This window comes from Pleurodeles waltl, chromosome 8 (genome assembly GCF_031143425.1).
Source record: "Pleurodeles waltl isolate 20211129_DDA chromosome 8, aPleWal1.hap1.20221129, whole genome shotgun sequence".
NCBI classification, from domain to species: Eukaryota; Metazoa; Chordata; class Amphibia; order Caudata; family Salamandridae; genus Pleurodeles; species Pleurodeles waltl.
This window is the reverse complement of record NC_090447.1, coordinates 1104508309-1104536162: the sequence shown is the minus strand read 5'-3', so window position 1 is coordinate 1104536162 and position 27854 is coordinate 1104508309.

The following is a 27854-nucleotide window of genomic DNA, read 5'->3' as shown; positions in this document are numbered from 1 at the left end:
CGGAATCCAAGATGGGGTGACTTGCGGGGCTCGGACCAGGTTCTGTTACCCAGAATCCTTTTCAAACCTCAAAATTTGGCTAAAAAAACACATGTTCCTCACATTTTTGTGGCAGAAAGTTCTGGAATCTGAGAGGAGCCACAAATTTCCTTCCACCCAGCGTTCCCCCAAGTCTCCCGATAAAAATGATACCTCACTTGTGTGGGTAGGCCTAGCGCCCGCAACAGGAAACGCCCCAAAGTGCAACGTGGACACATCCAAATTTTTGGAAGAAAACAGAGGTGTTTTTTGCGAAGTGCCTACCTGTAGATTTTGGCCTCTAGCTCAACCGGCACCTAGGGAAACCTACCAAACCTGTGCATTTCTGAAAACTAGAGAACTAGGGGGAATCCAAGGAGGGGTGACTTGTGGGGCTCGGACCAGGTTCTGTTACCCAGAATCCTTTGCAAACCTCAAAATTTGGCTAAGAAAACACATGGTCCTCACATTTCTGTGGCAGAAAGTTCTGGAATCTGAGAGGAGCCACAAATTTCCTTCCACCCTGCGTTCCCCCAGGTCTCCCGATAAAAATGATACCTCACTTGTGTGGGTAGGCCTAGCGCCCGCAACAGGAAACGCCCCAAAGCGCAACGTGGACACATCCAAATTTTTGGAAGAGAACAGAGGTGTTTTTTGCGAAGTGCCTACCTGTAGATTTTGGCCTTTAGCTCAGCCGGCACCTCGGAAAACCTACCAAACCTGTGCATTTCTGAAAACTAGTGACCTAGGGGAATCCAAGATGGGGTGACTTGCGGGGCTCGGACCAGGTTCTGTTACCCAGAATCCTTTGCAAACCTCAAAATTTGGCTAAAAAAACACATGTTCCTCACATTTCTGTGGCAGAAAGTTCTGGAATCTGAGAAGAGCCACAAATTTCCTTCCACCCAGCGTTTCCCCAAGTCTCCCGATAAAAATGATACCTCACTTGTGTGGGTAGGCCTAGCCCCCGCGACAGGAAATGCCCCAAAACGCAACGTGGACACATCCCATTTTTTAAAAGAAAACAGTGCCTACCTGTGGATTTTGGCCTGTAGCTCAGCCGGCACCTAGGGAAACCTACCAAACCTGTGCATTTCTGAAAACTAGAGACCTAGCGGAATCCAAGATGGGGTGACTTGCGGGGCTCGGACCAGGTTCTGTTACCCAGAATCCTTTGCAAACCTCAAAATTTGGCTAAAAAAACACATGTTCCTCACATTTTTGTGGCAGAAAGTTCTGTAATCTGAGAGGAGCCACAAATTTCCTTCCACCCAGCGTTCCCCCAAGTCTCCCGATAAAAATGATACCTCACTTGTGTGGGTAGGCCTAGCGCCCGCAACAGGAAACGCCCCAAAGTGCAACGTGGACACATCCACATTTTTGGAAGAAAACAGAGGTGTTTTTTGCGAAGTGCCTACCTGTAGATTTTGGCCTCTAGCTCAACCGGCACCTAGGGAAACCTACCAAACCTGTGCATTTCTGAAAACTAGAGAACTAGGGGAATCCAAGGAGGGGTGACTTGCGGGGCTCGGACCAGGTTCTGTTACCCAGAATCCTTTGCAAACCTCAAAATTTGGCTAAGAAAACACATGGTCCTCACATTTCTGTGGCAGAAAGTTCTGGAATCTGAGAGGAGCCACAAATTTCCTTCCACCCTGCGTTCCCCCAAGTCTCCCGATAAAAATGATACCTCACTTGTGTGGGTAGGCCTAGCGCCCGCAACAGGAAACGCCCCAAAGTGCAACGTGGACACATCCAAATTTTTGGAAGAAAACAGAGGTGTTTTTTGCGAAGTGCCTACCTGTAGATTTTGGCCTCTAGCTCAACCGGCACCTAGGGAAACCTACCAAACCTGTGCATTTCTGAAAACTAGAGAACTAGGGGAATCCAAGGAGGGGTGACTTGCGGGGCTCGGACCAGGTTCTGTTACCCAGAATCCTTTGCAAACCTCAAAATTTGGCTAAGAAAACACATGGTCCTCATATTTCTGTGGCAGAAAGTTCTGGAATCTGAGAGGAGCCACAAATTTCCTTCCACCCTGCGTTCCCCCAGGTCTCCCGATAAAAATGATACCTCACTTGTGTGGGTAGGCCTAGCGCCCGCAACAGGAAACACCCCAAAGCGCAACGTGGACACATCCAAATTTTTGGAAGAGAACAGAGGTGTTTTTTGCGAAGTGCCTACCTGTAGATTTTGGCCTTTAGCTCAGCCGGCACCTAGGAAAACCTACCAAACCTGTGCATTTCTGAAAACTAGTGACCTAAGAGAATCCAAGATGGGGTGACTTGCGGGGCTCGGACCAGGTTCTGTTACCCAGAATCCTTTGCAAACCTCAAAATTTGGCTAAAAAAACACATGTTCCTCACATTTCTGTGGCAGAAAGTTCTGGAATCTGAGAAGAGCCACAAATTTCCTTCCACCCAGCGTTCCCCCAAGTCTCCCGATAAAAATGATACCTCACTTGTGTGGGTAGGCCTAGCCCCCGCGACAGGAAATGCCCCAAAACGCAACGTGGACACATCCCATTTTTTGAAAGAAAACAGTGCCTACCTGTGGATTTTGGCCTGTAGCTCAGCCGGCACCTAGGGAAACCTACCAAACCTGTGCATTTCTGAAAACTAGAGACCTAGCGGAATCCAAGATGGGGTGACTTGCGGGGCTCGGACCAGGTTCTGTTACCCAGAATCCTTTGCAAACCTCAAAATGTGGCTAAAAAAACACATGTTCCTCACATTTTTGTGGCAGAAAGTTCTGGAATCTGAGAGGAGCCACAAATTTCCTTCCACCCAGCGTTCCCCCAAGTCTCCCGATAAAAATGATACCTCACTTGTGTGGGTAGGCCTAGCGCCCGCAACAGGAAACGCCCCAAAGTGCAACGTGGACACATCCACATTTTTGGAAGAAAACAGAGGTGTTTTTTGCGAAGTGCCTACCTGTAGATTTTGGCCTCTAGCTCAACCGGCACCTAGGGAAACCTACCAAACCTGTGCATTTCTGAAAACTAGAGAACTAGGGGAATCCAAGGAGGGGTGACTTGCGGGGCTCGGACCAGGTTCTGTTACCCAGAATCCTTTGCAAACCTCAAAATTTGGCTAAGAAAACACATGGTCCTCACATTTCTGTGGCAGAAAGTTCTGGAATCTGAGAGGAGCCACAAATTTCCTTCCACCCTGCGTTCCCCCAAGTCTCCCGATAAAAATGATACCTCACTTGTGTGGGTAGGCCTAGCGCCCGCAACAGGAAACGCCCCAAAGCGCAACGTGGACACATCCAAACTTTTGGAAGAGAACAGAGGTGTTTTTTGCGAAGTGCCTACCTGTAGATTTTGGCCTCTAGCTCAGCCGGCACCTAGGAAAACCTACCAAACCTGTGCATTTCTGAAAACTAGTGACCTAGGGGAATCCAAGATGGGGTGACTTGCGGGGCTCGGACCAGGTTCTGTTACCCAGAATCCTTTGCAAACCTCAAAATTTGGCTAAAAAAACACATGTTCCTCACATTTCTGTGGCAGAAAGTTCAGGAATCTGACAAGAGCCACAAATTTCCTTCCACCCAGCGTTCCCCCAAGTCTCCCGATAAAAATGATACCTCACTTGTGTGGGTAGGCCTAGCGCCCGCGACAGGAAACGCCCCAAAGCGCAACGTGGACACATCCACATTTTTGGAAGAAAACAGAGGTGTTTTTTGCGAAGTGCCTATCTGTAGATTTTAGCGTCTAGCTCAGCCGGCACCTAGGGAAACCTACCAAACCTGTGAATTTCTGAAAACTAGAGACCTAGGGGAATCCAAGGAGGGGTGACTTGCGGGGCTCGGACCAGGTTCTGTTACCCAGAATCCTTTGCAATCCTCAAAATTTTGCTAAAAAAACACATGGTCCTCACATTTCTGTGGCAGAAAGTTCTGGAATCTGAGAGGAGCCACAAATTTCCTTCCACCCAGCATTCCCCCAAGTCTCCCGATAAAAATGATACCTCACTTGTGTGGGTAGGCCTAGCGCCCGCGACAGGAAACGCCCCAAAGCGCAACGTGGACACATCCAAAATTTTGGAAGAAAACAGAGGTGTTTTTTGCGAAGTGCCTACCTGTAGATTTTGGCCTCTAGCTCAGCTGGCACCTAGGGAAACTTCTGAAAACTAGAGACCTACGAGAATCCAAGGAGGGGTGACTTGCGGGGCTCGGACCAGGTTCTGTTACCCAGAATCCTTTGCAAACCTCAAAATTTGGCTAAAAAACACATGGTCCTCACATTTCTGTGTCAGAAAGTTCTGGAATCTGAGAGGAGCCACAAATTTCCTTCCACCCAGCGTACCCCTAAGTCTCCCAATAAAAATGATACCTCCCTTGTGTGGGTAGGCCTAGCGTCCGCGACAGGAAACGCCCCAAAGCGCAACGTGGACACATCCAAAATTTTGGAAGAAAACAGAGGTGTTTTTTGCGAAGTGCCTACCTGTAGATTTTGGCCTCTAGCTCAGCCGGCACCTAGGGAAACCTACCAAACCTGTGCATTTCTGAAAACAAGAGATCTAGGGGAATCCAAGGAGGGGTGACTTGTGGGGCTATGACCAGGTTCTGTTACCCAGAATCCTTTGCAAACCTCAAAATTTGGCTAAAAAAACACATGTTCCTCACATTTCTGTGGCAGAAAGTTCTGGAATCTGAGAGGAGCCACAAATTTCCTTCCACCCAGCGTTCCCCCAAGTCTCCCGATAAAAATGATACCTCACTTGTGTGGGTAGGCCTAGCCCCCGCGACAGGAAATGCCCCAAAACGCAATGTGGACACATCCCATTTTTTGAAAGAAAACAGTGCCTACCTGTGGATTTTGGCCTGTAGCTCAGCCGGCACCTAGGGAAACCTACCAAACCTGTGCATTTCTGAAAACTAGAGACCTAGCGGAATCCAAGATGGGGTGACTTGCGGGGCTCGGACCAGGTTCTGTTACCCAGAATCCTTTGCAAACCTCAAAATTTGGCTAAAAAAACACATGTTCCTCACATTTTTGTGGCAGAAAGTTCTGTAATCTGAGAGGAGCCACAAATTTCCTTCCACCCAGCGTTCCCCCAAGTCTCCCGATAAAAATGATACCTCACTTGTGTGGGTAGGCCTAGCGCCCGCAACAGGAAACGCCCCAAAGTGCAACGTGGACACATCCAAATTTTTGGAAGAAAACAGAGGTGTTTTTTGCGAAGTGCCTACCTGTAGATTTTGGCCTCTAGCTCAACCGGCACCTAGGGAAACCTACCAAACCTGTGCATTTCTGAAAACTAGAGAACTAGAGGAATCCAAGGAGGGGTGACTTGCGGGGCTCGGACCAGGTTCTGTTACCCAGAATCCTTTGCAAACCTCAAAATTTGGCTAAGAAAACACATGGTCCTCACATTTCTGTGGCAGAAAGTTCTGGAATCTGAGAGGAGCCACAAATTTCCTTCCACCCTGCGTTCCCCCAGGTCTCCCGATAAAAATGATACCTCACTTGTGTGGGTAGGCCTAGCGCCCGCAACAGGAAACGCCCCAAAGCGCAACGTGGACACATCCAAATTTTTGGAAGAGAACAGAGGTGTTTTTTGCGAAGTGCCTACCTGTAGATTTTGGCCTTTAGCTCAGCCGGCACCTCGGAAAACCTACCAAACCTGTGCATTTCTGAAAACTAGTGACCTAGGGGAATCCAAGATGGGGTGACTTGCGGGGCTCGGACCAGGTTCTGTTACCCAGAATCCTTTGCAAACCTCAAAATTTGGCTAAAAAAACACATGTTCCTCACATTTCTGTGGCAGAAAGTTCTGGAATCTGAGAAGAGCCACAAATTTCCTTCCACCCAGCGTTCCCCCAAGTCTCCCGATAAAAATGATACCTCACTTGTGTGGGTAGGCCTAGCCCCCGCGACAGGAAATGCCCCAAAACGCAACGTGGACACATCCCATTTTTTAAAAGAAAACAGTGCCTACCTGTGGATTTTGGCCTGTAGCTCAGCCGGCACCTAGGGAAACCTACCAAACCTGTGCATTTCTGAAAACTAGAGACCTAGCGGAATCCAAGATGGGGTGACTTGCGGGGCTCGGACCAGGTTCTGTTACCCAGAATCCTTTGCAAACCTCAAAATTTGGCTAAAAAAACACATGTTCCTCACATTTTTGTGGCAGAAAGTTCTGTAATCTGAGAGGAGCCACAAATTTCCTTCCACCCAGCGTTCCCCCAAGTCTCCTGATAAAAATGATACCTCACTTGTGTGGGTAGGCCTAGCGCCCGCAACAGGAAACGCCCCAAAGTGCAACGTGGACACATCCACATTTTTGGAAGAAAACAGAGGTGTTTTTTGCGAAGTGCCTACCTGTAGATTTTGGCCTCTAGCTCAACCGGCACCTAGGGAAACCTACCAAACCTGTGCATTTCTGAAAACTAGAGAACTAGGGGAATCCAAGGAGGGGTGACTTGCGGGGCTCGGACCAGGTTCTGTTACCCAGAATCCTTTGCAAATTTCAAAATTTGGCTAAGAAAACACATGGTCCTCACATTTCTGTGGCAGAAAGTTCTGGAATCTGAGAGGAGCCACAAATTTCCTTCCACCCTGCGTTCCCCCAAGTCTCCCGATAAAAATGATACCTCACTTGTGTGGGTAGGCCTAGCGCCCGCAACAGGAAACGCCCCAAAGTGCAACGTGGACACATCCAAATTTTTGGAAGAAAACAGAGGTGTTTTTTGCGAAGTGCCTACCTGTAGATTTTGGCCTCTAGCTCAACCGGCACCTAGGGAAACCTACCAAACCTGTGCATTTCTGAAAACTAGAGAACTAGGGGAATCCAAGGAGGGGTGACTTGCGGGGCTCGGACCAGGTTCTGTTACCCAGAATCCTTTGCAAACCTCAAAATTTGGCTAAGAAAACACATGGTCCTCATATTTCTGTGGCAGAAAGTTCTGGAATCTGAGAGGAGCCACAAATTTCCTTCCACCCTGCGTTCCCCCAGGTCTCCCGATAAAAATGATACCTCACTTGTGTGGGTAGGCCTAGCGCCCGCAACAGGAAACGCCCCAAAGCGCAACGTGGACACATCCAAATTTTTGGAAGAGAACAGAGGTGTTTTTTGCGAAGTGCCTACCTGTAGATTTTGGCCTTTAGCTCAGCCGGCACCTAGGAAAACCTACCAAACCTGTGCATTTCTGAAAACTAGTGACCTAGGGGAATCCAAGATGGGGTGACTTGCGGGGCTCGGACCAGGTTCTGTTACCCAGAATCCTTTGCAAACCTCAAAATTTGGCTAAAAAAACACATGTTCCTCACATTTCTGTGGCAGAAAGTTCTGGAATCTGAGAAGAGCCACAAATTTCCTTCCACCCAGCGTTCCCCCAAGTCTCCCGATAAAAATGATACCTCACTTGTGTGGGTAGGCCTATCCCCCGCGACAGGAAATGCCCCAAAACGCAACGTGGACACATCCCATTTTTTAAAAGAAAACAGTGCCTACCTGTGGATTTTGGCCTGTAGCTCAGCCGGCACCTAGGGAAACCTACCAAACCTGTGCATTTCTGAAAACTAGAGACCTAGCGGAATCCAAGATGGGGTGACTTGCGGGGCTCGGACCAGGTTCTGTTACCCAGAATCCTTTGCAAACCTCAAAATTTGGCTAAAAAAACACATGTTCCTCACATTTTTGTGGCAGAAAGTTCTGGAATCTGAGAGGAGCCACAAATTTCCTTCCACCCAGCGTTCCCCCAAGTCTCCCGATAAAAATGATACCTCACTTGTGTGGGTAGGCCTAGCGCCCGCAACAGGAAACGCCCCAAAGTGCAACGTGGACACATCCACATTTTTGGAAGAAAACAGAGGTGTTTTTTGCGAAGTGCCTACCTGTAGATTTTGGCCTCTAGCTCAACCGGCACCTAGGGAAACCTACCAAACCTGTGCATTTCTGAAAACTAGAGAACTAGGGGAATCCAAGGAGGGGTGACTTGCGGGGCTCGGACCAGGTTCTGTTACCCAGAATCCTTTGCAAACCTCAAAATTTGGCTAAGAAAACACATGGTCCTCACATTTCTGTGGCAGAAAGTTCTGGAATCTGAGAGGAGCCACAAATTTCCTTCCACCCTGCGTTCCCCCAAGTCTCCCGATAAAAATGATACCTCACTTGTGTGGGTAGGCCTAGCGCCCGCAACAGGAAACGCCGCAAAGCGCAACGTGGACACATCCAAATTTTTGGAAGAGAACAGAGGTGTTTTTTGCGAAGTGCCTACCTGTAGATTTTGGCCTCTAGCTCAGCCGGCACCTAGGAAAACCTACCAAACCTGTGCATTTCTGAAAACTAGTGACCTAGGGGAATCCAAGATGGGGTGACTTGCGGGGCTCGGACCAGGTTCTGTTACCCAGAATCCTTTGCAAACCTCAAAATTTGGCTAAAAAAACACATGTTCCTCACATTTCTGTGGCAGAAAGTTCAGGAATCTGACAAGAGCCACAAATTTCCTTCCACCCAGCGTTCCCCCAAGTCTCCCGATAAAAATGATACCTCACTTGTGTGGGTAGGCCTAGCGCCCGCGACAGGAAACGCCCCAAAGCGCAACGTGGACACATCCACATTTTTGGAAGAAAACAGAGGTGTTTTTTGCGAAGTGCCTACCTGTAGATTTTAGCGTCTAGCTCAGCCGGCACCTAGGGAAACCTACCAAACCTGTGAATTTCTGAAAACTAGAGACCTAGGGGAATCCAAGGAGGGGTGACTTGCGGGGCTCGGACCAGGTTCTGTTACCCAGAATCCTTTGCAATCCTCAAAATTTTGCTAAAAAAACACATGGTCCTCACATTTCTGTGGCAGAAAGTTCTGGAATCTGAGAGGAGCCACAAATTTCCTTCCACCCAGCATTCCCCCAAGTCTCCCGATAAAAATGATACCTCACTTGTGTGGGTAGGCCTAGGGCCCGCGACAGGAAACGCCCCAAAGCGCAACGTGGACACATCCAAAATTTTGGAAGAAAACAGAGGTGTTTTTTGCGAAGTGCCTACCTGTAGATTTTGGCCTCTAGCTCAGCCGGCACCTAGGGAAACCTACCAAACCTGTGAAGTTCTGAAAACTAGAGACCTACGAGAATCCAAGGAGGGGTGACTTGCGGGGCTCGGACCAGGTTCTGTTACCCAGAATCCTTTGCAAACCTCAAAATTTGGCTAAAAAAACACATGGTCCTCACATTTCTGTGGCAGAAAGTTCTGGAATCTGAGAGGAGCCACAAATTTCCTTCCACCGAGCGTACCCCTAAGTCTCCCAATAAAAATTATACCTCACTTGTGTGGGTAGGCCTAGCGTCCGCGACAGGAAACACCCCAAAGCGCAACGTGGACACATCCAAATTTTTGGAAGAAAACAGGTGTTTTTTGCGAAGTGCCTACCTGTAGATTTTGGCCTCTAGCTCAGCCGGCACCTAGGGAAACCTACCAAACCTGTGCATTTCTGAAAACTAGAGACCTAGGGGAATCCAAGGAGGGGTGACTTGCGGGGCTCGGACCAGGTTCTGTTACCCAGAATCCTTTGCAAACCTCAAAATTTGGCTAAAAAACACATTGTCCTCACATTTCTGTGTCAGAAAGTTCTGGAATCTGAGAGGAGCCACAAATTTCCTTCCACCCAGCGTACCCCTAAGTCTCCCAATAAAAATGATACCTCCCTTGTGTGGGTAGGCCTAGCGTCCGCGACAGGAAACGCCCCAAAGCGCAACGTGGACACATCCAAAATTTTGGAAGAAAACAGAGGTGTTTTTTGCGAAGTGCCTACCTGTAGATTTTGGCCTCTAGCTCAGCCGGCACCTAGGGAAACCTACCAAACCTGTGCATTTCTGAAAACAAGAGATCTAGGGGAATCCAAGGAGGGGTGACTTGTGGGGCTATGACCAGGTTCTGTTACCCAGAATCCTTTGCAAACCTCAAAATTTGGCTAAAAAAACACATGTTCCTCACATTTCTGTGGCAGAAAGTTCTGGAATCTGAGAAGAGCCACAAATTTCCTTCCACCCAGCGTTCCCCCAAGTCTCCCGATAAAAATGATACCTCACTTGTGTGGGTAGGCCTAGCCCCCGCGACAGGAAATGCCCCAAAACGCAACGTGGACACATCCCATTTTTTGAAAGAAAACAGTGCCTACCTGTGGATTTTGGCCTGTAGCTCAGCCGGCACCTAGGGAAACCTACCAAACCTGTACATTTCTGAAAACTAGAGACCTAGCGGAATCCAAGATGGGGTGACTTGCGGGGCTCGGACCAGGTTCTGTTACCCAGAATCCTTTGCAAACCTCAAAATTTGGCTAAAAAAACACATGTTCCTCACATTTTTGTGGCAGAAAGTTCTGGAATCTGAGAGGAGCCACAAATTTCCTTCCACCAAGCGTTCCCCCAAGTCTCCCGATAAAAATGATACCTCACTTGTGTGGGTAGGCCTAGCGCCCGCAACAGGAAACGCCCCAAAGTGCAACGTGGACACATCCACATTTTTGGAAGAAAACAGAGGTGTTTTTTGCGAAGTGCCTACCTGTAGATTTTGGCCTCTAGCTCAACCGGCACCTAGGGAAACCTACCAAACCTGTGCATTTCTGAAAACTAGAGAACTAGGGGAATCCAAGGAGGGGTGACTTGCGGGGCTCGGACCAGGTTCTGTTACCCAGAATCCTTTGCAAACCTCAAAATTTGGCTAAGAAAACACATGGTCCTCACATTTCTGTGGCAGAAAGTTCTGGAATCTGAGAGGAGCCACAAATTTCCTTCCACCCTGCGTTCCCCCAAGTCTCCCGATAAAAATGATACCTCACTTGTGTGGGTAGGCCTAGCGCCCGCAACAGGAAACGCCGCAAAGCGCAACGTGGACACATCCAAATTTTTGGAAGAGAACAGAGGTGTTTTTTGCGAAGTGCCTACCTGTAGATTTTGGCCTCTAGCTCAGCCGGCACCTAGGAAAACCTACCAAACCTGTGCATTTCTGAAAACTAGTGACCTAGGGGAATCCAAGATGGGGTGACTTGCGGGGCTCGGACCAGGTTCTGTTACCCAGAATCCTTTGCAAACCTCAAAATTTGGCTAAAAAAACACATGTTCCTCACATTTCTGTGGCAGAAAGTTCAGGAATCTGACAAGAGCCACAAATTTCCTTCCACCCAGCGTTCCCCCAAGTCTCCCGATAAAAATGATACCTCACTTGTGTGGGTAGGCCTAGCGCCCGCAACAGGAAACGCCCCAAAGTGCAACGTGGACACATCCAAATTTTTGGAAGAAAACAGAGGTGTTTTTTGCGAAGTGCCTACCTGTAGATTTTGGCCTCTAGCTCAACCGGCACCTAGGGAAACCTACCAAACCTGTGCATTTCTGAAAACTAGAGAACTAGGGGAATCCAAGGAGGGGTGACTTGTGGGGCTCGGACCAGGTTCTGTTACCCAGAATCCTTTGCAAACCTCAAAATTTGGCTAAGAAAACACATGGTCCTCATATTTCTGTGGCAGAAAGTTCTGGAATCTGAGAGGAGCCACAAATTTCCTTCCACCCTGCGTTCCCCCAGGTCTCCCGATAAAAATGATACCTCACTTGTGTGGGTAGGCCTAGCGCCCGCAACAGGAAACGCCCCAAAGCGCAACGTGGACACATCCAAATTTTTGGAAAAGAACAGAGGTGTTTTTTGCGAAGTGCCTACCTGTAGATTTTGGCCTTTAGCTCAGCCGGCACCTAGGAAAACCTACCAAACCTGTGCATTTCTGAAAACTAGTGACCTAGGGGAATCCAAGATGGGGTGACTTGCGGGGCTCGGACCAGGTTCTGTTACCCAGAATCCTTTGCAAACCTCAAAATTTGGCTAAAAAAACACATGTTCCTCACATTTCTGTGGCAGAAAGTTCTGGAATCTGAGAAGAGCCACAAATTTCCTTCCACCCAGCGTTCCCCCAAGTCTCCCGATAAAAATGATACCTCACTTGTGTGGGTAGGCCTAGCCCCCGCGACAGGAAATGCCCCAAAACGCAACGTGGACACATCCCATTTTTTAAAAGAAAACAGTGCCTACCTGTGGATTTTGGCCTGTAGCTCAGACCGGCACCTAGGGAAACCTACCAAACCTGTGCATTTCTGAAAACTAGAGACCTAGCGGAATCCAAGATGGGGTGACTTGCGGGGCTCGGACCAGGTTCTGTTACCCAGAATCCTTTGCAAACCTCAAAATTTGGCCAAAAAAACACATGTTCCTCACATTTTTATGGCAGAAAGTTCTGGAATCTGAGAGGAGCCACAAATTTCCTTCCACCCAGCGTTCCCCCAAGTCTCCCGATAAAAATGATACCTCACTTGTGTGGGTAGGCCTAGCGCCCGCAACAGGAAACGCCCCAAAGTGCAACGTGGACACATCCACATTTTTGGAAGAAAACAGAGGTGTTTTTTGCGAAGTGCCTACCTGTAGATTTTGGCCTCTAGCTCAACCGGCACCTAGGGAAACCTACCAAACCTGTGCATTTCTGAAAACTAGAGAACTAGGGGAATCCAAGGAGGGGTGACTTGCGGGGCTCGGACCAGGTTCTGTTACCCAGAATCCTTTGCAAACCTCAAAATTTGGCTAAGAAAACACATGGTCCTCACATTTCTGTGGCAGAAAGTTCTGGAATCTGAGAGGAGCCACAAATTTCCTTCCACCCTGCGTTCCCCCAAGTCTCCCGATAAAAATGATACCTCACTTGTGTGGGTAGGCCTAGCGCCCGCAACAGGAAACGCCCCAAAGCGCAACGTGGACACATCAAAATTTTTGGAAGAGAACAGAGGTGTTTTTTGCGAAGTGCCTACCTGTAGATTTTGGCCTCTAGCTCAGCCGGCACCTAGGAAAACCTACCAAACCTGTGCATTTCTGAAAACTAGTGACCTAGGGGAATCCAAGATGGGGTGACTTGCGGGGCTCGGACCAGGTTCTGTTACCCAGAATCCTTTGCAAACCTCAAAATTTGGCTAAAAAAACACATGTTCCTCACATTTCTGTGGCAGAAAGTTCTGGAATCTGAGAGGAGCCACAAATTTCCTTCCACCCAGCGTTCCCCCAAGTCTCCCGATAAAAATGATACCTCACTTGTGTAGGTAGGCGTAGCGCCCGCAACAGGAAACGCCCCAAAGTGCAACGTGGACACATCCACATTTTTGGAAGAAAACAGAGGTGTTTTTTGCGAAGTGCCTTCCTGTAGATTTTGGCCTCTAGCTCAACCGGCACCTAGGGAAACCTACCAAACCTGTGCATTTCTGAAAACTAGACAACTAGGGGAATCCAAGGAGGGGTGACTTGCGGGGCTCGGACCAGGTTCTGTTACCCAGAATCCTTTGCAAACCTCAAAATTTGGCTAAGAAAACACATGGTCCTCATATTTCTGTGGCAGAAAGTTCTGGAATCTGAGAGGAGCCACAAATTTCCTTCCACCCTGCGTTCCCCCAGGTCTCCCGATAAAAATGATACCTCACTTGTGTGGGTAGGCCTAGCGCCCGCAACAGGAAACGCCCCAAAGCGCAACGTGGACACATCCAAATTTTTGGAAGAGAACAGAGGTGTTTTTTGCGAAGTGCCTACCTGTAGATTTTGGCCTTTAGCTCAGCCGGCACCTAGGAAAACCTACCAAACCTGTGCATTTCTGAAAACTAGTGACCTAGGGGAATCCAAGATGGGGTGACTTGCGGGGCTCGGACCAGGTTCTGTTACCCAGAATCCTTTGCAAACCTCAAAATTTGGCTAAAAAAACACATGTTCCTCACATTTCTGTGGCAGAAAGTTCTGGAATCTGAGAAGAGCCACAAATTTCCTTCCACCCAGCGTTCCCCCAAGTCTCCCGATAAAAATGATACCTCACTTGTGTGGGTAGGCCTAGCCCCCGCGACAGGAAATGCCCCAAAACGCAACGTGGACACATCCCATTTTTTAAAAGAAAACAGTGCCTACCTGTGGATTTTGGCCTGTAGCTCAGCCGGCACCTAGGGAAACCTACCAAACCTGTGCATTTCTGAAAACTAGAGACCTAGCGGAATCCAAGATGGGGTGACTTGCCGGGCTCGGACCAGGTTCTGTTACCCAGAATCCTTTGCAAACCTCAAAATTTGGCTAAAAAAACACATGTTCCTCACATTTTTGTGGCAGAAAGTTCTGGAATCTGAGAGGAGCCACAAATTTCCTTCCACCCAGCGTTCCCCCAAGTCTCCCGATAAAAATGATACCTCACTTGTGTGGGTAGGCCTAGCGCCCGCAACAGGAAACGCCCCAAAGTGCAACGTGGACACATCCACATTTTTGGAAGAAAACAGAGGTGTTTTTTGCGAAGTGCCTACCTTTAGATTTTGGCCTCTAGCTCAACCGGCACCTAGGGAAACCTACCAAACCTGTGCATTTCTGAAAACTAGAGAACTAGGGGAATCCAAGGAGGGGTGACTTGCGGGGCTCGGACCAGGTTCTGTTACCCAGAATCCTTTGCAAACCTCAAAATTTGGCTAAGAAAACACATGGTCCTCACATTTCTGTGGCAGAAAGTTCTGGAATCTGAGAGGAGCCACAAATTTCCTTCCACCCTGCGTTCCCCCAAGTCTCCCGATAAAAATGATACCTCACTTGTGTGGGTAGGCCTAGCGCCCGCAACAGGAAACGCCCCAAAGCGCAACGTGGACACATCCAAATTTTTGGAAGAGAACAGAGGTGTTTTTTGCGAAGTGCCTACCTGTAGATTTTGGCCTCTAGCTCAGCCGGCACCTAGGAAAACCTACCAAACCTGTGCATTTCTGAAAACTAGTGACCTAGGGGAATCCAAGATGGGGTGACTTGCGGGGCTCGGACCAGGTTCTGTTACCCAGAATCCTTTGCAAACCTCAAAATTTGGCTAAAAAAACACATGTTCCTCACATTTCTGTGGCAGAAAGTTCAGGAATCTGAGAAGAGCCACAAATTTCCTTCCAGCCAGCGTTCCCCCAAGTCTCCCGATAAAAATGATACCTCACTTGTGTGGGTAGGCCTAGCTCCCGCGACAGGAAACGCCCCAAAGCGCAACGTGGACACATCCACATTTTTGGAAGAAAACAGAGGCGTTTTTTGCGAAGTGCCTACCTGTAGATTTTAGCGTCTAGCTCAGCCGGCACCTAGGGAAACCTACCAAACCTGTGAATTTCTGAAAACTAGAGACCTAGGGGAATCCAAGGAGGGGTGACTTGCGGGGCTCGGACCTGGTTCTGTTACCCAGAATCCTTTGCAATCCTCAAAATTTTGCTAAAAAAACACATGGTCCTCACATTTCTGTGGCAGAAAGTTCTGGAATCTGAGAGGAGCCACAAATTTCCTTCCACCCAGCGTACCCCTAAGTCTCCCAATAAAAATTATACCTCACTTGTGTGGGTAGGCCTAGCGTCCGCGACAGGAAACGCCCAAAAGCGCAACATGGACACATCCAAAATTTTGGAAGAAAACAGGTGTTTTTTGCGAAGTGCCTACCTGTAGATTTTGGCCTCTAGCTCAGCCGGCACCTAGGGAAACCTACCAAACCTGTGAAGTTCTGAAAACTAGAGACCTAGGGGAATCCAAGGAGGGGTGACTTGCGGGGCTCGGACCAGGTTCTGTTACCCAGAATCCTTTGCAAACCTCAAAATTTGGCTAAGAAAACACATGGTCCTCACATTTCTGTGGCAGAAAGTTCTGGAATCTGAGAGGAGCCACAAATTTCCTTCCACCCTGCGTTCCCCCAGGTCTCCCGATTAAAATGATACCTCACTTGTGTGGGTAGGCCTAGCGCCCGCAACAGGAAACGCCCCAAAGCGCAACGTGGACACATCCACATTTTTGGAAGAGAACAGAGGTGTTTTTTGCGAAGTGCCTACCTGTAGATTTTGGCCTTTAGCTCAGCCGGCACCTAGGAAAACCTACCAAACCTGTGCATTTCTGAAAACTAGTGACCTAGGGGAATCCAAGATGGGGTGACTTGCGGGGCTCGGAACAGGTTCTGTTACCCAGAATCGTTTGCAAACCTCAAAATTTGGCTAAAAAAACACATGTTCCTCACATTTCTGTGGCAGAAAGTTCTGGAATCTGAGAAGAGCCACAAATTTCCTTCCACCCAGCGTTCCCCCAAGTCTCCCGATAAAAATGATACCTCACTTGTGTGGGTAGGCCTAGCCCCCGCGACAGGAAATGCCCTAAAACGCAACGTGGACACATCCCATTTTTTGAAAGAAAACAGTGCCTACCTGTGGATTTTGGCCTGTAGCTCAGCCGGCACCTAGGGAAACCTACCAAACCTGTGCATTTCTGAAAACTAGAGACCTAGCGGAATCCAAGATGGGGTGACTTGCGGGGCTCGGACCAGGTTCTGTTACCCAGAATCCTTTGCAAATCTCAAAATTTGACTAAAAAAACACATGTTCCTCACATTTTTGTGGCAGAAAGTTCTGGAATCTGAGAGGAGCCACAAATTTCCTTCCACCCAGCGTTCCCCCAAGTCTCCCGATAAAAATGATACCTCACTTGTGTGGGTAGGCCTAGCGCCCGCAACAGGAAACGCCCCAAAGTGCAACGTGGACACATCCACATTTTTGGAAGAAAACAGAGGTGTTTTTTGCGAAGTGCCTACCTGTAGATTTTGGCCTCTAGCTCAACCGGCACCTAGGGAAACCTACCAAACCTGTGCATTTCTGAAAACTAGAGAACTAGGGGAATCCAAGGAGGGGTGACTTGCGGGGCTCGGACCAGGTTCTGTTACCCAGAATCCTTTGCAAACCTCAAAATTTGGCTAAGAAAACACATGGTCCTCACATTTCTGTGGCAGAAAGTTCTGGAATCTGAGAGGAGCCACAAATTTCCTTCCACCCAGCGTTCCCCCAAGTCTCCCGATAAAAATGATACCTCACTTGTGTGGGTAGGCCTAGCGCCTGCGACAGGAAACACCCCAAAGCGCAACGTGGACACATCCAAATTTTTGGAAGAAAACAGAGGTGTTTTTTGCGAAGTGCCTACCTGTAGATTTTGGCCTCTAACTCAGCCGGCACCTAGGGAAACCTACCAAACCTGTGCATTTCTGAAAACTAGAGACCTAGGGGAATCCAAGGAGGGGTGACTTGCGGGGCTCGGACCAGGTTCTGTTACCCAGAATCCTTTCCAAACCTCAAAATTTGGCTAAAAAACACATGGTCCTCACATTTCTGTGTCAGAAAGTTCTGGAATCTGAGAGGAGCCACAAATTTCCTTCCACCCAGCGTACCCCTAAGTCTCCCAATAAAAATGATACCTCCCTTGTGTGGGTAGGCCTAGCGTCCGCGACAGGAAACGCCCCAAAGTGCAACGTGGACACATCAAAAATTTTGGAAGAAAACAGAGGTGTTTTTTGCGAAGTGCCTACCTGTAGATTTTGGCCTCTAGCTCAGCCGGCACCTAGGGAAACCTACCAAACCTGTGCATTTCTGAAAACAAGAGATCTAGGGGAATCCAAGGAGGGGTGACTTGCGGGGCTATGACCAGGTTCTGTTACCCAGAATCCTTTGCAAACCTCAAAATTTGGCTAAAAAAACACATGTTCCTCACATTTCTGTGGCAGAAAGTTCTGGAATCTGAGAAGAGCCACAAATTTCCTTCCACCCAGCGTTCCCCCAAGTCTCCCGATAAAAATGATACCTCACTTGTGTGGGTAGGCCTAGCCCCCGCAACAGGAAATGCCCCAAAACGCAACGTGGACACATCCCATTTTTTTAAAGAAAACAGTGCCTACCTGTGGATTTTGGCCTGTAGCTCAGCCGCCACCTAGGGAAACCTACCAAACCTGTGCATTTCTGAAAACTAGAGACCTAGCGGAATCCAAGATGGGGTGACTTGCGGGGCTCGGACCAGGTTCTGTTACCCAGAATCCTTTGCAAACCTCAAAATTTGGCTAAAAAAACACATGTTCCTCACATTTTTGTGGCAGAAAGTTCTGGAATCTGAGAGGAGCCACAAATTTCCTTCCACCCAGCGTTCCCCCAAGTCTCCCGATAAAAATGATACCTCACTTGTGTGGGTAGGCCTAGCGCCCGCAACAGGAAACGCCCCAAAGTGCAACGTGGACACATCCAAATTTTTGGAAGAAAACAGAGGTGTTTTTGGCGAAGTGCCTACCTGTAGATTTTGGCCTCTAGCTCAACCGGCACCTAGGGAAACCTACCAAACCTGTGCATTTCTGAAAACTAGAGAACTAGGGGAATCCAAGGAGGGGTGACTTGCGGGGCTCGGACCAGGTTCTGTTACCCAGAATCCTTTGCAAACCTCAAAATTTGGCTAAGAAAACACATGGTCCTCACATTTCTGTGGCAGAAAGTTCTGGAATCTGAGAGGAGCCACAAATGTCCTTCCACCCTGCGTTCCCCCAGGTCTCCCGATAAAAATGATACCTCACTTGTGTGGGTAGGCATAGCGCCCGCAACAGGAAACGCCCCAAAGCGCAACGTGGACACATCCACATTTTTGGAAGAGAACAGAGGTGTTTTTTGCGAATTGCCTACCTGTAGATTTTGGCCTTTAGCTCAGCCGGCACCTAGGAAAACCTACCAAACCTGTGCATTTCTGAAAACTAGTGACCTAGGGGAATCCAAGATGGGGTGACTTGCGGGGCTCGGACCAGGTTCTGTTACCCAGAATCCTTTGCAAACCTCAAAATTTGGCTAAAAAAACACATGTTCCTCACATTTCTGTGGCAGAAAGTTCTGGAATCTGAGAAGAGCCACAAATTTCCTTCCACCCAGCGTTCCCCCAAGTCTCCCGATAAAAATGATACCTCACTTGTGTGGGTAGGCCTAGCCCCCGCGACAGGAAATGCCCCAAAACGCAACGTGGACACATCCCATTTTTTGAAAGAAAACAGTGCCTACCTGTGGATTTTGGCCTGTAGCTCAGCCGGCACCTAGGGAAACCTACCAAACCTGTGCATTTCTGAAAACTAGAGACCTTGCGGAATCCAAGATGGGGTGACTTGCGGGGCTCGGACCAGGTTCTGTTACCCAGAATCCTTTGCAAACCTCAAAATTTGGCTAAAAAAACACATGTTCCTCACATTTTTGTGGCAGAAAGTTCTGGAATCTGAGAGGAGCCACAAATTTCCTTCCACCCAGCGTTCCCCCAAGTCTCCCGATAAAAATGATACCTCACTTGTGTGGGTAGGCCTAGCGCCCGCAACAGGAAACGCCCCAAAGTGCAACGTGGACACATCCACATTTTTGGAAGAAAACAGAGGTGTTTTTTGCGAAGTGCCTACCTGTAGATTTTGGCCTCTAGCTCAACCGGCACCTAGGGAAACCTACCAAACCTGTGCATTTCTGAAAACTAGAGAACTAGGGGAATCCAAGGAGGGGTGACTTGCGGGGCTCGGACCAGGTTCTGTTACCCAGAATCCTTTGCAAACCTCAAAATTTGGCTAAGAAAACACATGGTCCTCACATTTCTGTGGCAGAAAGTTCTGGAATCTGAGAGGAGCCACAAATTTCCTTCCACCCTGCGTTCCCCCAAGTCTCCCGATAAAAATGATACCTCACTTGTGTGGGTAGGCCTAGCGCCCGCAACAGGAAACGCCCCAAAGCGCAACGTGGACACATCCAAATTTTTGGAAGAGAACAGAGGTGTTTTTTGCGAAGTACCTACTGTAGATTTTGGCCTTTAGCTCAGCCGGCACCTAGGAAAACCTACCAAACCTGTGCATTTCTGAAAACTAGTGACCTAGGGGAATCCAAGATGGGGTGACTTGCGGGGCTCGGACCAGGTTCTGTTACCCAGAATCCTTTGCAAACCTCAAAATTTGGCTAAAAAAACACATGTTCCTCACATTTCTGTGGCAGAAAGTTCAGGAATCTGAGAAGAGCCACAAATTTCCTTCCACCCAGCGTTCCCCCAAGTCTCCCGATAAAAATGATACCTCACTTGTGTGGGTAGGCCTAGCGCCCGCGACAGGAAACGCCCCAAAGCGCAACGTGGACACATCCACATTTTTGGAAGAAAACAGAGGTGTTTTTTGCGAAGTGCCTACCTGTAGATTTTAGCCTCTAGCTCAGCCGGCACCTAGGGAAACCTACCAAACCTGTGAATTTCTGAAAACTAGAGACCTAGGGGAATCCAAGGAGGGGTGACTTGCGGGGCTCGGACCAGGTTCTGTTACCCAGAATCCTTTGCAATCCTCAAAATTTTGCTAAAAAAACACATGGTCCTCACATTTCTGTGGCAGAAAGTTCTGGAATCTGAGAGGAGCCACAAATTCCCTTCCACCCAGCGTTCCCCCAAGTCTCCCGATAAAAATGATACCTCACTTGTGTGGGTAGGCCTAGCGCCCGCAACAGGAAACGCCCCAAAGTGCAACGTGGACACATTCAAATTTTTGGAAGAAAACAGAGGTATTTTTTGCGAAGTGCCTACCTGTAGATTTTGGCCTCTAGCTCAGCCGGCACCTAGGGAAACCTACCAAACCTGTGCATTTCTGAAAACTAGTGACCTAGGGGAATCCAAGATGGGGTGACTTGCGGGACTCGGACTAGGTTCTGTTACCCAGAATCCTTTGCAAACCTCAAAATTTGGCTAAAAACACACATGTTCCTCACATTTCTGTGGCAGAAAGTTCTGGAATCTGAGAGGAGCCACAAATTTCCTTCCACCCAGCATTCCCCCAAGTCTCCCGATAAAAATGATACCTCTCTTGTGTGGGTAGGCCTAGCTCCCGCAACAGGAAACGCCCCAAAGCGCAACGTGCACACATCCAAATTTTTGGAAGAAAACAGAGATGTTTTTTGCGAAGTGCCTACCTGTAGATTTTGTCCTCTATCTCAGCCGGCACCTAGGGAAACCTACCAAACCTGTGCATTTATGAAAACTAGAGACCTAGGGGAATCCAAGGAGGGGTGACTTTAGGGGCTCGGACCAGGTTCTGTTACCCAGAATCCTTTGCAAACCTCAAAATTTGGCTAAAAAAACACATGTTCCTCTCATTTCTGTGGCAGAAAGTTCTGGAATCTGAGAGGAGCCACAAATTTCCTTCCACCCAGCGTTCCCCCAAGTCTTCTGATAAAAATGATACCTCACTTGTGTGGGTAGGCCTAGCGCCCGCGACAGGAAACGCCCCAAAGCGCAACGTGGACACATCCACATTTTTGGAAGAAAACAGAGGTGTTTTTTGCGAAGTGCCTACCTGTAGCTTTTGGCCTCTAGCTCAGCCGGCACCTAGGGAAACCTACCAAACCTGTGCATTTCTGAAAACTAGAGACCTAGGGGAATCCAAGGAGGGGTGACTTGCGGGGCTCGGACCAGGTTCTGTTACCCAGAATCCTTTGCAAACCTCAAAATTTGGCTAAAAAAACACATGTTCCTCACATTTCTGTGGCAGAAAGTTCTGGAATCTGAGAAGAGCCACGAATTTCCTTCCACCCAGCGTTCCCCCAAGTCTCCCGATAAAACTGATACCTCACTTGTGTGGGTAGGCCTAGCCCCCGCGACAGGAAATGCCCCAAAACGCAACGTGGACACATCCCATTTTTTGAAAGAAAACAGTGCCTACCTGTGGATTTTGGCCTGTAGCTCAGCCGGCACCTAGGGAAACCTACCAAACCTGTGCATTTCTGAAAACTAGAGACCTAGCGGAATCCAAGATGGGGTGACTTGCGGGGCTCGGACCAGGTTCTGTTACCCAGAATCCTTTGCAAACCTCAAAATTTGGCTAAAAAAACACATGTTCCTCACATTTTTGTGGCAGAAAGTTCTGGAATCTGAGAGGAGCCACAAATTTCCTTCCACCCAGCGTTCCCCCAAGTCTCCCGATAAAAATGATACCTCACTTGTGTGGGTAGGCCTAGCGCCCGCAACAGGAAACGCCCCAAAGTGCAACGTGGATACATCCACATTTTTAGAAGAAAACAGAGGTGTTTTTTTTGCGAAGTGCCTACCTGTAGATTTTGGCCTCTAGCTCAACCGGCACCTAGGGAAACCTACCAAACCTGTGCATTTCTGAAAACTAGAGAACTAGGGGAATCCAAGGAGGGGTGACTTGCGGGGCTCGGACCAGGTTCTGTTACCCAGAATCCTTTGCAAACCTCAAAATTTGGCTAAGAAAACACATGGTCCTCACATTTCTGTGGCAGAAAGTTCTGGAATCTGAGAGGAGCCACAAATTTCCTTCCACCCTGCGTTCCCCCAAGTCTCCCGATAAAAATGATACCTCACTTGTGTGGGTAGGCCTAGCGCCCGCAACAGGAAACGCCCCAAAGCGCAACGTGGACACATCCAAATTTTTGGAAGAGAACAGAGGTGTTTTTTGCGAAGTGCCTACCTGTAGATTTTGGCCTTTAGCTCAGCCGGCACCTAGGAAAACCTACCAAACCTGTGCATTTCTGAAAACTAGTGACCTAGGGGAATCCAAGATGGGGTGACTTGCGGGGCTCGGACCAGGTTCTGTTACCCAGAATCCTTTGCAATCCTCAAAATTTTGCTAAAAAAACACATGGTCCTCACATTTCTGTGGCAGAAAGTTCTGGAATCTGAGAGGAGCCACAAATTCCTTTCCACCCAGCGTTCCCCCAAGTCTCCCGATAAAAATGATACCTCACTTGTGTGGGTAGGCCTAGCGCCCGCAACAGGAAACGCCCCAAAGTGCAACGTGGACACATCCACATTTTTGGAAGAAAACAGAGGTGTTTTTTGCAAAGTGCCTACCTGTAGATTTTGGCCTCTAGCTCAGCCGGCACCTAGGGAAACCTACCAAACCTGTGCATTTCTGAAAACTAGTGACCTAGGGGAATCCAAGATGGGGTGACTTGCGGGACTCGGACTAGGTTCTGTTACCCAGAATCCTTTGCAAACCTCAAAATTTGGCTAAAAACACACATGTTCCTCACATTTCTGTGGCAGAAAGTTCTGGAATCTGAGAGGAGCCACAAATTTCCTTCCACCCAGCGTTCCCCCAAGTCTCCCGATAAAAATGATACCTCTCTTGTGTGGGTAGGCCTAGCTCCCCCAACAGGAAACGCCCCAAAGCGCAACGTGGACACATCCAAATTTTTGGAAGAAAACAGAGATGTTTTTTGCGAAGTGCCTACCTGTAGATTTTGTCCTCTATCTCAGCCGGCACCTAGGGAAACCTACCAAACCTGTGCATTTATGAAAACTAGAGACCTAGGGGAATCCAAGGAGGGGTGACTTGCGGGGCTCGGACCAGGTTCTGTTACCCAGAATCCTTTGCAAACCTCAAAATTTGGCTAAAAAAACACATGTTCCTCACATTTCTGTGGCAGAAAGTTCTGGAATCTGAGAGGAGCCACAAATTTCCTTCCACCCAGCGTTCCCCCAAGTCTTCTGATAAAAATGATACCTCACTTGTGTGGGTAGGCCTAGCGCCCGCGACAGGAAACGCCCCAAAGCGCAACGTGGACACATCCACATTTTTGGAAGAAAACAGAGGTGTTTTTTGCGAAGTGCCTACCTGTAGATTTTGGCCTCTAGCTCAGCCGGCACCTAGGGAAACCTACCAAACCTGTGCATTTCTGAAAACTAGAGACCTAGGGGAATCCAAGGAGGGGTGACTTGCGGGGCTCGGGCCAGGTTCTGTTACCCAGAATCCTTTGCAAACCTCAAAATTGGCTAAAAAAACACATGTTCCCCACATTTTTGTGGCAGAAAGTTCTGTAATCTGAGAGGAGCCACAAATTTCCTTCCACCCAGCGTTCCCCCAAGTCTCCCGATAAAAATGATACCTCACTTGTGTGGGTAGGCCTAGCGCCCGCGACAGGAAACGCCCCAAAGCGCAACGTGGACACATCCAAAATTTTGGAAGAAAACAGAGGTGTTTTTTGCGAAGTGCCTATCTGTAGATTTTGGCCTCTAGCTCAGCCGGCACCTAGGGAAACCTACCAAACCTGTAAATTTCTGAAAACTAGAGACCTAGGGGAATCCAAGGAGGGGTGACTTGCGGGGCTCGGACCAGGTTCTGTTACCCAGAATCCTTTGCAAACCTCAAAATTTGGCTAAAAAAACACATGGTCCTCACATTTCTGTGGCAGAAAGTTCTGGAATCTGAGAGGAGCCACAAATGTCCTTCCACCCAGCGTTCCCCCAAGTCTCCCGATAAAAATTATACCTCACTTGTGTGGGTAGGCCTAGCGTCCGCGACAGGAAACGCCCCAAAGCGCAACGTGAACACATCCACATTTTTGGAAGAAAACAGAGGTGTTTTTTGCGAAGTGCCTACCTGTAGATTTTGGCCTCTAGCTCAGCCGGCACCTAGGGAAACCTAACAAACATGTGCATTTCTGAAAACTAGAGATCTAGGGGAATCCAAGGAGGGGTGTCTTGCGGGGCTCAGACCAGGTTCTGTTACCCAGAATCCTTTGCAATCCTCAAAATTTGGCTAAAAAAACACATGTTCCTCACATTTCTGTGGCAGAAAGTTCTGGAATCTGAGAGGAGCCACAAATTTCCTTCCACCCAGCGTTCCCCCAAGTCTCCCGATAAGAATGATACCTCACTTGTGTGGGTAGGCCTAGCGCCCGCGACAGGAAACGCCCCAAAGCGCAACGTGGACACATCCACAATTTTGGAAGAAAACAGAAGTGTTTTTTGCGAAGTGCCTACCTGTAGATTTTGGCCTCTAGCTCAGCCGGCACCTAGGGAAACCTACCAAACCTGTGAAGTTCTGAAAACTAGAGACCTACGGGAATCCAAGGAGGGGTGACTTGCTGTGCTCGGACCAGGTTCTGTTACCCAGAATTCTTTGCAAACCTCAAAATTTGGCCTAAAAAACACATGGTCCTCACATTTCTGTGGCAGAAAGTTCTGGAATCTGAGAGGAGCCACAAATTTCCTTCCACCCTGCGTTCCCCCAAGTCTCCCGATAAAAATGATACCTCACTTGTGTGGGTAGGCCTAGCGCCCGCAACAGGAAAAGCCCCAAAGCGCAACGTGGACACATCCAAATTTTTGGAAGAAAACAGAGGTGTTTTTTGCGAAGTGCCTACCTGTAGATTTTGGCCTCTAGCTCAGCCGGCACCTAGGGAAACCTACCAAACCTGTGCATTTCTGAAAACTAGTGACCTAGGGGAATCCAAGATGGGGTGACTTGCGGGACTCGGACCAGGTTCTGTTACACAGAATCCTTTGCAAACCTCAAAATTTGGCTAAAAAAACAAATGTTCCTCACATTTCTGTGGCAGAAAGTTCTGGAATCTGAGAGGAGCCACAAATTTCCTTCCACCCAGCGTTCCCCCAAGTCTCCCGATAAAAATGATACCTCTCTTGTGTGGGTAGGCCTAGCTCCCGCAACAGGAAACGCGCCAAAGCGCAACGTGGACACATTCAAATTTTTGGAAGAAAACAGAGGTGTTTTTTTGCTAAGTGCCTACCTGTAGATTTTGTCCTCTAGCTCAGCCGGCACCTAGGGAAACCTACTAAACCTGTGCATTTATGAAAACTAGAGACCTAGGGGAATCCAAGGAGGGGTGACTTGCGGGGCTCGGACCAGGTTCTGTTACCCAGAATCCTTTGTAAACCTCAAAATTTGGCTAAAAGAACACATGTTCCTCACATTTCTGTGGCAGAAAGTTCTGGAATCTGAGAAGAACCACAAATTTCCTTCCGCCCAGCGTTCCCCCAAGTCTCCCGATAAAAATAATACCTCACTTGTGTGGGTAGGCCTAGCACCTGCGACAGGAAACGCCCCAAAGCGCAACGTGGACACATCCAAATTTTTGGAAGAAAACAGAGGTGTTTTTTGCGAAGTGCCTACCTGTAGATTTTGGCCTCTAGCTCAACCGGCACCTAGGGAAACCTACCAAACCTGTGCATTTCTGAAAACTAGAGACCTAGGGGAATCCAAGGAGGGGTGACTTGCGGGGCTCGGACCAGGTTCTGTTACCCAGAATCCTTTGCAAACCTCAAAATTTGGCTAAAAAAACACATGTTCCTCACATTTCTGTGGCAGAAAGTTCTGGAATCTGAGAGGAGCCACAAATTTCCTTCCACCCAGCGTTCCCCCAAGTCTTCTGATAAAAATGATACCTCACTTGTGTGGGTAGGCCTAGCGCCCGCGACAGGAAACGCCCCAAAGCGCAACGTGGACACATCCACATTTTTGGAAGAAAACAGAGGTGTTTTTTGCGAAGTGCCTACCTGTAGATTTTGGCCTCTAGCTCAGCCGGCACCTAGGGAAACCTACCAAACCTGTGCATTTCTGAAAACTAGAGACCTAGGGGAATCCAAGGGGGGTGACTTGCGGGGCTCGGACCAGGTTCTCTTACCCAGAATCCTTTGCAAACCTCAAAATTGGCTAAAAAAACACATGTTCCCCACATTTCTGTGGCAGAAAGTTCTGTAATCTGAGAGGAGCCACAAATTTCCTTCCACCCAGCGTTCCCCCAAGTCTCCCGATAAAAATGATACCTCACTTGTGTGGGTAGGCCTAGCGCCCGCGACAGGAAACGCCCCAAAGCGCAACGTGGACACATCCAAAATTTTGGAAGAAAACAGAGGTGTTTTTTGCGAAGTGCCTACCTGTAGATTTTGGCCTCTAGCTCAGCCGGCACCTAGGAAAAACTACCAAACCTGTAAATTTCTGAAAACTAGAGACCTAGGGGAATCCAAGGAGGGGTGACTTGCGGGGCTCGGACCAGGTTCTGTTACCCAGAATCCTTTACAAACCTCAAAATTTGGCTAAAAAAGCACATGGTCCTCACATTTCTGTGGCAGAAAGTTCTGGAATCTGAGAGGAGCCACAAATTTCCTTCCACCCAGCGTACCCCTAAGTCTCCCAATAAAAATTATACCTCACTTGTGTGGGTAGGCCTAGCGTCCGCGACAGGAAATGCCCCAAAGCGCAACGTGGACACATCCACAATTTTGGAAGAAAACAGAAGTGTTTTTTGCGAAGTGCCTACCTGTAGATTTTGGCCTCTAGCTCAGCCGGCACCTAGGGAAACCTACCAAACCTGTGAAGTTCTGAAAACTAGAGACCTACGGGAATCCAAGGAGGGGTGACTTGCGGTGCTCGGACCAGCTTCTGTTACCCAGAATTCTTTGCAAACCTCAAAATTTGGCTAAAAAAACACATGGTCCTCACATTTCTGTGGCAGAAAGTTCTGGAATCTGAGAGGAGCCACAAATGTCCTTCCACCCAGCGTTCCCCCAAGTCTCCCGATAAAAATTATACCTCACTTGTGTGGGTAGGCCTAGCGTCCGCGACAGGAAACGCCCCAAAGCGCAACGTGAACACATCCACATTTTTGGAAGAAAACAGAGGTGTTTTTTGCGAAGTGCCTACCTGTAGATTTTGGCCTCTAGCTCAGCCGGCACCTAGGGAAACCTACCAAACATGTGCATTTCTGAAAACTAGAGATCTAGGGGAATCCAAGGAGGGGTGTCTTGCGGGGCTCAGACCAGGTTCTGTTACCCAGAATCCTTTGCAATCCTCAAAATTTGGCTAAAAAAACACATGTTCCTCACATTTCTGTGGCAGAAAGTTCTGGAATCTGAGAGGAGCCACAAATTTCCTTCCACCCAGCGTTCCCCCAAGTCTCCCGATAAGAATGATACCTCACTTGTGTGGGTAGGCCTAGCGCCCGCGACAGGAAACGCCCCAAAGCGCAACGTGGACACATCCACAATTTTGGAAGAAAACAGAAGTGTTTTTTGCGAAGTGCCTACCTGTAGATTTTGGCCTCTAGCTCAGCCGGCACCTAGGGAAACCTACCAAACCTGTGAAGTTCTGAAAACTAGAGACCTACGGGAATCCAAGGAGGGGTGACTTGCTGTGCTCGGACCAGGTTCTGTTACCCAGAATTCTTTGCAAACCTCAAAATTTGGCCTAAAAAACACATGGTCCTCACATTTCTGTGGCAGAAAGTTC